This window comes from Eptatretus burgeri, chromosome 6, assembly GCF_056783735.1.
Source record: "Eptatretus burgeri isolate ZD-2024b chromosome 6, Ebu_testis_v1, whole genome shotgun sequence".
Lineage (NCBI taxonomy): Eukaryota > Metazoa > Chordata > Myxini > Myxiniformes > Myxinidae > Eptatretus > Eptatretus burgeri.
Window position 1 is genome coordinate 4,957,486 of NC_140966.1, and position 11,514 is coordinate 4,968,999.

The following is an 11,514-nucleotide window of genomic DNA, read 5'->3' on the forward strand; positions in this document are numbered from 1 at the left end:
ACTTTTACTATGCAATATTTTGTTGAATTTTCAAACAATTACGATAATTTCTGATGACCTTTGCACTTACAACACGGTCAATAGTCACTGATACATAGCCAGTGAACAAGGCTGGGCCGGATTCTTTCCTCAGATAGTCCTGGATTGTCCGGCCAGACCTGGCGAGTAGGTTTGTCAAGCTGTCAAGCCTGCTTGGCCCAGTTTGGGTGGAGCAATGCTAGCAGTCTAGCAAATGGTGTCACAAAGGGAAAACACTGAACATAGTCATAAAGCAAGAGCCTAAAAAGTGGTGGGATAAAGAGAGAAAGAAAGTGAGTGATGATTTCTTCCAGGCTTATACCATAGATTACCACCCTAAATGGGCAGTGTTCAAATGATCAAAGTTTTCATCAACACGAGACTTGGGCTGTTTCAGACTTGCTGATATTGCTTGGCTTTTTATGCAAAACAAACCAAGAAAGCATACAAGTTTCAAAATAGGCACACGTGTAGGAATAGTTAAAACTGAGTCAAGTACGTGGTCACCCAAAGGTAATCAGCCGTGGAATGAAGAACCAACCTCGCTGGTGAAGGCTCGTGTTCATTTGCACCGGCGGACAGTTAGACAAATGGATGAAATCAACAGGACGTTGATTGAAGTATGCTGACCACCATGGGAAGCAAGACTAAGCTGACGTTTCAGGCATGAACCCTTCGTCGCAGAAAAAACAGTAAAGGTCCTGTTATCCTCAATCTCCTCTGGGCTCTATGTAAAGGTCACCTCAATCAATGTCCTGTTGATTTCATCAATTTGTAATGAGCTGTAATAAGGTTGCACATTCTAAATCTCTTACAATCAACACTTACAACCAGGAAGAAAGCATTCATAGAAGAAATGCAGCTTATATAGTTGAAAAGAATGATCGCACCAGGTCGGTGAAGGTTAAAGAAGAAATGATGACAATGTCATGCGAAGCAATGTTCATTAAATCGGACGATATGGGAAACTATATTTGGACAGATCTCTCTCTGACAGACAAACAGGACAGAGACAGAGACAGAGAGAGAGATGTTTAACAACTAGTATGTCACATACTGGGATGCTGGAGCATGGGATGGTAGTGGGGGGTTCACCCCCCCTGCTTTTAGCCATGGGGGCAGAAAGTGCCTTATCACGCAAATGCCCGAAAAGGTCTAACGACATTGCTGATCTCACAGAGCATAAGAGGTTTCTAAAATGCATCATATCCTTTGACTGCCAATCATTTTGGCCTCACAAGTCTTGAGGAACCTTTAGGGATCAGATCAAAATTTCCTCAAAAAGATTAGCTGATTCCAATTTGTCCTGCATTTAGTCAATTGAGCCGAGTCCTCGTATCTGAAATAGACCGATCGCAAATTACAGGTGATGCTGTTCATGCTTAAATCTATTAAAATGTTTTTGGGGGGTTTTTTCATCATGTTTTCCATCATACGTGGTTCCATTAATGTTGTCGGCCATAGCGTTCTACGTGTGCTTACATATTTGAATGTTGCCGAGAGTCTACCTGCGCTAGTTTACCTCCGCCACCGAAGGTGAAGGAGGTTATGTTTTCACCCCTGTCTGTCTGTCTGTGTCGTCTGTCTATTTGTGTGCAGGATATCTCAAAAAGTTGTGGACGGATCCAGATGAAATTTGGTGGACAGGTTGGGTGTGTGACAAGGGCGAACTGATTAGATTTTGTGAAGATCCGGATCCGGATCCGACAACGAGAATTTTTAAAGTGATTCTTCACTATTGAGAGATCGGGCTAAACTAATATGTAGCGCGATATCTCAAAACGTTGTGTATGGATTCGGATGAAACTTGGTGCACAGGTTGGGAGTGTGATCACGACGAATTCTTTAGATTTTGATGAAGATCCGAATCCGGATCCGGAAACGAGAATTATTTAATTTTTCAAGTGATTCTTCACCATTGAGAGAAAGCACCAAAACGATATATAGCATGATATTTCAAAATATGTTGGGCCTGATATTTTCTCGTGGATCAGGCATTATGTGGCAGGGGTACGTGCTCTACCGAGTGGCCTTCTATTTTTAAGTTGTTTTCCTTCATTGGATTTTCTAGCACATTCTCAAAATAGTGTTTTGATGCGCAACTGCTTTATGCACTTCACATTCTGCAAAGAAAGTGAAAAAAATATCCGATCATGGTGAGCATCATGTGAGTGAAATTTCCATGAGATCAGACTTTGCTACATCACTTGAAGAGACTGCTAAGGCATTGGGGGAAAAGGCCAAATGGAATGGAAGGGAAACAGATCATTCGCAAATGGTTACATTGGTGTTCATGACATTTTGACGATGATCAGATCATGCCTGATGGACAGGTCACTGGAGATCTACAGTATTTTGCTTGGAACAACTGGGGGAACCTGTGATTCAATGCAGGAATGGAGCTATCATTAAACGGTTCATGGCTGCCGGCAGGGCAACTCCACAGCCGCTACTCCCGAGGGATCTGCCTCCAGTAACTCTCACCTTCCCTTGCAGCTCCGAACTTGTGATCAGTGCTAAACTGGACAACCTGGACCTCCAAACCAAGGTGTTCGGGACTCGCGACTTGGAACGAGGGCGAGTGAGATCACGATAGATTCAACACAATGGTCTTCAAATAAATCAATTTATTTGAAGCAGCAGCAGCCGGCAAGCAGCAGCTTCTTCGCTCACTGCAGATCTGGATAAAATCACAAACTGGTCCAACACGTGGAACATGTCTTTCAATCCACACAAATCTCACACTCTCACTATGTCTCTTCAAAAGGACCGTTTACACAACCCCGCCATCCACTTTCTCAACAATCCTCTGGAAGAAGTCTTTTCTTTCAAGCTTCTGGGTCTCACTATCTGCCATGACCTTTCCTGGGAAAGTCACATTTCCAACCTTGCCTCAAAAGCCAGTCGCCGACTGGGAATCCTCCGTCGTGCAAAGTCCTTCCTCGGCCCTCTTGAGCTCCTGACCACTTACAAAGCTTTTGTCCGTAGCCTGATGGAGTACTGCTCTCCCCTCTGGGCTGGTGCTCCTGCCTCTCACCTTTCTCGACTTCACGCTGTCGAAACCAGGGCTTTTAAGATCATCGGCATCTCCCGCAATGAAGCTGAGTCTTTGGGCCTCTCACTCAATCACCGCAGGTTGGTCGGTGGTCTTTCTGTCTTCTACCGACTCCTCTCCAGCCTTGCCCCCCCTGCTCTCTCTGCGATTTGTCCCAACCACATTTCCACAGGGCGCTCAAGGTCCGCCAACAACCCCCTTCTGGTAAAACTACCAAAATCACGAATCACTGCTCATCTTCACTCTTTCATTCCTCTTTTTTCCCGCCTTTGGAATAAACTTCCTCACTCTATTCTTTCCCATTCTTCCCTCCAGGCTTTCAAAACAGCTGTTCACCAGCACCTCTTATCTTCCCCCATCCAAATCCTCGATCTTTTCTACCCCCGATAATCCACCCAAGCCCACTTCCTTCAATTCTCCTGCTTTCCTTCCTGAAAGTCCCTGTAATGTCCATCTTCTCCTCGCCATGTTCCCCGTCCCATCCCCATCCCTCTCCCTTCCACAGTTCACCTGTGTCTGTTCCCCAATGTTTTGTCCCTTCCACTCCCACCCCTCTTGTCTCATGCCTCCTTGCTGTGAGTTGTGTGTTAGCTCTCATACGAGCCTCGACCAAGGTATACAAAAAAAAAAAAAAAATTGAAATTACGTCAATTGCCGAATGAGTGAAAAAGACTGAATTAAGATCCAAAACATTTTGAAATATTGTGCTATATATCGTTTTTGGCCCTGTCTCTCAATTATGAAGAATCACTTTAAAAATTCTAGTATCCATATCTTCACCAAAATCTAATCAATTTGTCCTTGTCACCAAGATATGTTTGAATCCATCCATAACTTTTTGAGATATCCTGCTCACAGACAAACAGAGGTGAAAACATAACCTCCATCCATCCATCTTTGGTGGTGGAGGTAATAATCATAAAAATAACAAGAAAAGTTCATCATGTAGAACACGATACTTGCAAAATCAACCCCCCCCACCACCCTCTCCAAAGGTTGCCATGGATATTGTACACTCAATGAGAAAACCTTCAATCAAAAGCCTCTGTTGTGCTCGTACGCTTTTTAGCTTTCTAAAGGTAAAGGGACTATTCTAAACATTTATTACAGAAATAACTACGCTGAAGGACCTATGTGTCGTGAGTGCACATTTACAATCGTGGTTTCTCAAAACCGCAACAATATAATAATGTCACTTGTAACTAAAACCATCGTTATTTCATCGTACTAGTATTTCAACTCTCCCAATGGTGCCCCCTTCCCCAGGTGTCACCCGGGGCAGACCGCCACTCCCCCCTTAGTTCGCCAGTGCTTACAACACAAGTTACCATATCATACGTGCACCTTATATTCATCGCTTGCACTACATTCCAGTCACTACATGTAACACACATACCAAAGAATGGCATCTGATAGATGTTCATAGTTTGCACTTGGTATGATTGACTTTAAAATAATCCAAACTGAAAGGGGAAATCCAAACTTGACTTCCAAGTTATGATCATGACCGAAATAAGTGCTATAACTCATTAAACAGTAGCACTATCGACTTATAAGAACCAAATTGATTTCCAGGTTTTTGTTTTTTCAGAGATCATGGAGATATGACAAAGTTATTCCGGCAATTCCTTGCTCAACGAGCAATTTCATTTACTTGTTTGTTTGTTTGTTTATCTCCTACAGATCACAATTCTAAACTGATCATCATGAAACTTTACCAAGTTGTAGAGGTAGTCTCAACTGAGAAGCGTATTGATTTTGAGGTCAAAGGTCAAAGGTCAGCTTGAGGTCAAATTTCTAAAATCATCATTTTTCATCCGATTGACTTGAAAGTTGAATAAGATTTGCACATTGTGTCAATGAATTGGAAAACCAACTCTTTTTGAGGTCAAAAAAGGTCAATGCTCGACTCAAGATCAAACTTCGAAAATCATAAATTTCAATCTGAAAAATAATCAATTTTCATCCAATTGACCTGAGCTTTGATAGGGATTATCAATTTTAATCTTAATGAAATGGACAATTTGATGTACTATGGGTAAGATTCTTCCGTGATAATTCTGATATACTGTGATTTCAAAATTTAAGTGTACAAAATTAAGTTTATAAATTATAACCATATAATTTATAAGCTATATTGTAAGTTTATAACTTTTAAGATTAAAGAAATCGATCTAAGGAGAACGCGCAAGCAAAAAAGAAGAAGTGGAGGCCCAGGAGCATCCAGAACAAAAAAAAAAAGAGTGGTTTGTGAGTGTCGTCTGGAGTGAACGTTCTGAGAGACAACTTACAAAGGAGTGAGATGCATACAAAGCTAAGAGAAGCATTAAAAATCGGAGTGGCGATTGGGAAAGCAGACAAGCATGCTCGAAGCTGACAATTTTTTTTGTGTGAGTACCAAACTATTTCTGCTGGTACTCATTGGTTAACAAGGTAACCTTTGGCTACAAGCAAAAGTGTTTCAGCAAGCCATCAAATTCACCTCCACCTCCTGACATTTCTGAATCTACCCGGAAGGTTGGGGTAACTTGTTGGCGTTGTGGTGGTAATCATCACGCTTTCCAATGTCGGTACAGGAATTATACCTGTGACAACTGCGGTAAGCGGGGACACTTGAAGTGTCGTTGTTCTCGATCCAAGTTGAACAACTTGTCTCCTGCTTATCACATTGGGGTGAACCCTGATGCAGCGGATGATAGGTCACAGAGCACAGCCTGCAGCCGAGAGTCAAGTGAGGAACTTTATGAGGTTTTCTCTGTTGGATATATCAAGTGTACAGTATCCATGGCATTGTCAAAATAAAATAAAATAAAATAAAAAAGGGGAAAGGGGGGTGGGGAGATGAGATATATCAGCAATTTATGATAATGCAAGCATACATGGGTGCACCAGGGCGTGGTTAAGCAGTCATGTGACCCGCCCATGTTCCGATGTTGGCTGTGTTGTGGCCGTGCCCATGTCCGAATTAAACCTGTTGTTCCCACTTCAGAGCCTTCGTCCCTGTCTCTCGAGTACATTACATAGATTAACCCTTTCATTCTGAAAAGTTAATTACATTACTGTACTGTATTCGCAGGCCTTCTCAAAAGTTAATCTCCATTAAATTGTGAAGGGGAAGGAAAATCATCGCCACTGAAACGACGTCGTGTAATCGCCGGGTGTTCCTTGACGCTGGATTTTCTGTCACCTTGTTGAAAATTCTTCCTGGTGATGTTTTCTCTGTGGTTGAAGATGTCTTTTTGTTATGTCAATGCCAAGCAGTATTACCTGTTTGCTGAATTTTCAATGTCCTGTATTTTTCTTATTTCCAATTTGCTTACTACAGGTACAGCAGGGGCAGATCCAGAAATTTCTTTAGAGGGGGTTCCATGTTAGGTTAAGATATTCTTCTCATATTGTGAAAGATACCACCAAGCCTTATTCAAGTCAATGTAATAGTCGAGGAAAAACCGGTTAATCTATTCAGAGCTAGCAGTGTCCGACCATAGATTTACTGTCTCAACAGGAAAATTTGGGAATATCGAGCTCGTTGACGAAAAGGCCTCAGGCCTGTCACGAACTGATTCTCAAGAAAAGCTGAAGATTTTGGAACCTTTGCGACGGATCTTTACAACAACAACGTCAATCCACAAAATGTTTCTGATACAAATCAATGAAAATATCGAATGGACAAACACACAATGTGGTGAAATGACCTCGAGCACTGAACCTAAACTCGCAATTGTGGATCATCAGATCATTACATCAATATATTACTAAAACTCTCATCTTGTTATATATATATATATATATATATATATATATATATATATATATATATATATATATATATATAAATATATATATATATACATACATACATATATACATACATACATATATAAAAAATATATATGTATGTTCCTAAAATACAGCCAAAACGGTACACAATAGTACAAACATTTTCAGCCCACCTTACTCACCATTCGCCTGCGGTGTGCAGTATCAAGTTTCGTTCAAATCGGGCAACGAAAGAAATTATTTAAAAAATCAATTCCCGATTCAGTCAATTCAGTCAAGTACTCTTCGGGGAAATTTGATCAATGCAAACAACCTCAGCGGTATAGTTTGCTGGAGCTATCTTTTTTTTTCTTTTTTTCTTGAAACGATTTTTCTTTTTTTCATCAACCGCTGTCACAACGGGAACCCAATGGGTTCACCGGTCATCTAGTTCATTGTAATAATGGACGATGTAGCCACTGAAACATTGAAACTACCTGGTGAATCAGTTCAGGATTGTTCTACGCTTTGCTGTGGGACACGATCCCAAAAATGTTGCCTTTCTTTTCGGAGCAATAACTAAACACTGAGTCGCAGGGATTCATACAGAACCAGCGGAGAAAAGAATGGCGGCTCGGATTAATTGCCAAGTGAAAGCAAAAGACGTGCGATTGCTGATTGTCTAGTGATATCTCACACGACGATCATGTGAAATAATTGTAAGGGGGCAGGGAGGCAGGTGTGGGGGGGGGGTTCACGTGCACCCAGTGAACCCTCCTTGGATCTGCCATTGTACAGTACTGTAAACTGCTTGAAATTTTACTTGCAAACATGATACGTTTTCTGTGTATTTAATTTTTAAAGTTCTTCATCTCGGGGGTGGGGGCAGTGGGTGCCAAATACCCTGGGTACCCCCCCCCCCGGTTGTAAGTACAGTGTGTATGCTATAAGAGATAGTGAATGAACGCGCTTGTTTAATCATCTTGCACGCAAACCCAACCGGAAGTGTGCATGACTACCAGAGCTCATAGAAACCCCGTGGAGCGCAATCTGTGGGGCGATCTGGCTATTTAAGATAGCCTCCATTTTCACTGCCATAAGACACCGCACGTATCTTCACAGCGAATGATGCTACCTGACAAGCCTACAGCTACCATAGAGCTACAGTATGTACAATGCGCTGTACAACACCACTAATGATTACAATTGATAATTCTTGCGATTATGATTAATTTAAATATTCTTACCCCACATGGGTGCTATCACTTTTTGGGACCTTTTGATGTGCTACAGTTGACTGGTGTCCTTCCGTTTTGATTGTGAACGTCACGATCTCTGTGTAATTCCTAATCCGCTTCTAAGTCCAATTTGGGGCTTCAATTTCTTCTGTTTATCTCCAGATTTTTTTTCTTCCCTTATTTTATTTTTTTTGCCCTCAAATAAATTCTGTCCTGCTTTCCCTTCTACCACTCCAACGTCCCTGGTCACATATTCATTGCTCAATGAGAGAGATGTACAGGGTGTTTCAAAAAGATTGAAACAACTTTGACTTCCTGCCATTTCTTTGTTTTTTTGACCGAAACCGTTCTCCTTTTCAGGGGTTGGTGGTGTTATCGTGGTGTTTGTTCCCCGGGATTTGTAGCTCCGTAGCTCAACTAAGCCATTGACAGTGAAGCAGAAGACAAAAGTGGTGGCTCTGTGGTGCGAGACCAAATCATATGTAGACACCTGCCGGAGGTTCTGCCGAGAATACGACCTCAGAACATGTGACGGACCCACAAATTGTGCCGTTCAATGTATTGTGAAACATTTTGAGCACAAGGGTACAGTACACAACCAGAGCAAGGGGAACAGTGGCAGGCCAGCATTGGTAACCAAGAGCCAAGAAAACATCGACGCCGTGCGGGATTCTGCAGTGGACAGTCCCAAGAAGTTCCACCGCCGGCGCTCCAGGGAGCTCGGCATCAAACCAACATGGTTTGAGGATGCATAGGCATCCTCACTAAGGAACTGAACTTTTCCCATACATCATCTCTATTAGGCATAAACCAAGTCAAGATGACATGAGAAGGAGACTTGATATGTGCAACTGGCTCAGTGACAGGATAGAGCCGTACCCAAACTGGATCAACCTGATCTGGTCCAGTGATAAAGCCCATTTCCAGTAGCACATGAGACAGAACTTTGGACAAACATCATCTCTATGCAGTACAACATGAGATCTACAGGAAAGTTGGACAGAACTTTGAATCAGGATCAATGCCTGTCTGAACCACGTCATTGATGTGTGCCCGCGGAGGGGCACACATCGAGAACGTCAATTACAAGGATTTTACGTAAATGCCAATTTCAGACCTTGAGCTCTCACTAACTCCAGCAATGACTTACTGCAATAGCAATCAGTGATAGAAAATGCCATGCCATAAGCTTTCAAGAAATGTTTGGTTCACATTCCTGAGGTTTCTGTTTCTTGGTAAATAAACATTTAAAGTTGCACCACTCTTTTTGAAACACCCTGGTAAAGGGGTGGGATGGAAAGGTGTCACACTGTCCTCATTCGTTAGGAGGGTGTCAATGAAATCAACCGTTTGGAGTCCAGTCAACCATTAGTCAGACACACAAGTTTTCCTGTGTTACGTGCAGGTCGGTGTGTTAAAAGTGGGAACAGATGAAGTTGGTTCAAACGATGACACATGAGAAAAAACAAACTTTTCTCAGTGAAAGTTAAATAAATTACCAACGGTTTGAAATAATAAACATACAAAGTTACACAATGTCACCCGAAAATGCACACAATTCATTGGCAAAAGCTAAATTATCGCAGAAGCTTTGCCCCAGAGGTACGGACACACCTCCAAGCTGTCTCGCCTGGGTTTGAATGCCGACCCAGCTATAAACTGTCATCCTGGTGTTTCACAGGCAAGGTGATTCATCAATACGTGTCTTCCCTTGGATGAACATCAAACTGGGCATCAAGATCCCACGGTGTCCTTCGCGAAGAGTGGGCGCGCTGTCGCCAGCACCCTGAACACATGACAAATTCCTGCCCAAACTACGAAGTTGAATGTCAGGCCTGGCCGGTCAGCTCGTAAAAGACTTGGGCCAAAACTTCCCCCGACCAACCTCTTAAAAAAAGAAGTGATGAAAATATCAGTAAGAGAAATGAGCGAAAACATTTGGCGAGCCCGACATGAGAACATTGCTCCGAATCCACATCCGCACATTCGCAATCAGATCGGTGTCTGACGGATAACAACGAATCAATGTGCAGCTTACCTGGTTCCGCAAGTTGTTGTTACTCGAGAGGTGGTGGAGGGTGGGGGCGTCCAGGTGACAGAACGCAAGTCAAGGTCTCGATTTCAAATAATTTCCCAACTTTTTTCCCCTAAAATCCGTGAGTTCTCAAACTTTTCGGCACCACCGATGGTGGTATTACCTGCGCACCTGCTGTCCTGCGCACAGTGCGAATTGGAGGTGGTAAATCCTTGGGTCGGCACCTGGTAGTGCAAATAGCACCACCCAGCTTTACCGGCTGCTTCGCAACCGCAATGACTTCACCCGATGATGCTCGAGCGTTCAACGCCCTTCATTACTGACGTGCAGGAGTGGCAGTTCATGCACATCAGGGTTGGCCGAGGGTGGAAGAAACCGCGACGACGTGGCCAAGCTGCAGAGGGAGGGAGTGAGCGAGGGAGGGAAAGGTAGGAAGGATTCCCACCGGGCAGCACGCTCGTGATCACAATGAACTAATGTCGTGGGCATTTACAGAAACTCATGTAAACAAGCACTCACATGTAAACGTAAAGGAGGATTGTGACGTAACGATATAGAGCTCGGGTTTCCTCCCATTAAAAAAGGTCACAATTTGTACAAAATCTGTGCGTGTACGTGATCATTCACATGCATATTACAAATATCGAAACTAATAAATGTCGGTGTGTGTGTGTGTGTGTGTGTGTGTGTGTGTGTGTGTCCTCCATAACTCCAAAACCATGAAACCTAGCAGCCTGAAACTTTACATGCTTATGAAGGGAAGTGCAAGAATGAAAATTGGATGTTTGGGTTAATTAAAACACCCCTTTGGAAGATAATTAACAGCCTTATTTAATTATATCCTTCATCAGGCGCATCCTCGGTCACTGCTCTCTATGGGGTCCTTAGGTGATTCCTGGGTTACACCTTGCTGGGGTGTGAAGTCACAATGGTTTTTGGCCTGCTAAACCATGCCTTGAATTGGAACAGGCCATAACGATTTCTAAATGACAGTTGGTTGTTTGTTATTTTTTTTCTTCCACTTTCCTCACTCATATTATCAAATTCCTGATCGTCATACTCACAAATTGCTGGATATATTGTAATGCATATAAACGCCCGGAGACACCAGTGTTTGTGGCTCGATTTCATTTCCACACATGCCATAACCTCTGGAATCTCTTACACTAAGCCAAATTACAAAATTTTAGCTCCAGAAATGAACTTAGCAGTAGTTTCGAGTGCAAAAAAATAAAGTGTTCATTTGTCAAATTCGGACATAGTTTGACATTTTGGAACCTCCAGGAGGTGTTTAATATGACGGCTCAGCAATCGCTAATCGCTTGCCAAGCCAAACGTTCCTCATCAAGCGTTTCTTTCGAGTGCTTCATTGAGTGCTTAAGGCACTTGGCGTGCGCTCTTCAATATTC

General features: G+C 42.7%; 1 protein-coding gene across 3 annotated transcripts in view; it reads right to left on the reverse strand.

Moving 5' to 3' along the window:
• Positions 1-10,486, reverse strand: part of LOC147024160 (unconventional myosin-X-like) — a 76,565-nt gene extending 66,079 nt beyond the window's left edge. The window contains exon 1 of one of the 3 annotated variants that reach the window (XM_085883794.1): positions 10,277-10,486. The gene's annotated coding sequence lies outside the window, so the exon portion shown is untranslated. Of the gene's footprint in view, positions 1-10,108 lie in introns of all 3 variants that reach the window. The other 2 variants (XM_085883793.1, XM_085883792.1) reach the window with 2 other exon arrangements.
• Between the last annotated feature and the right edge of the window lie 1,028 nt (positions 10,487-11,514).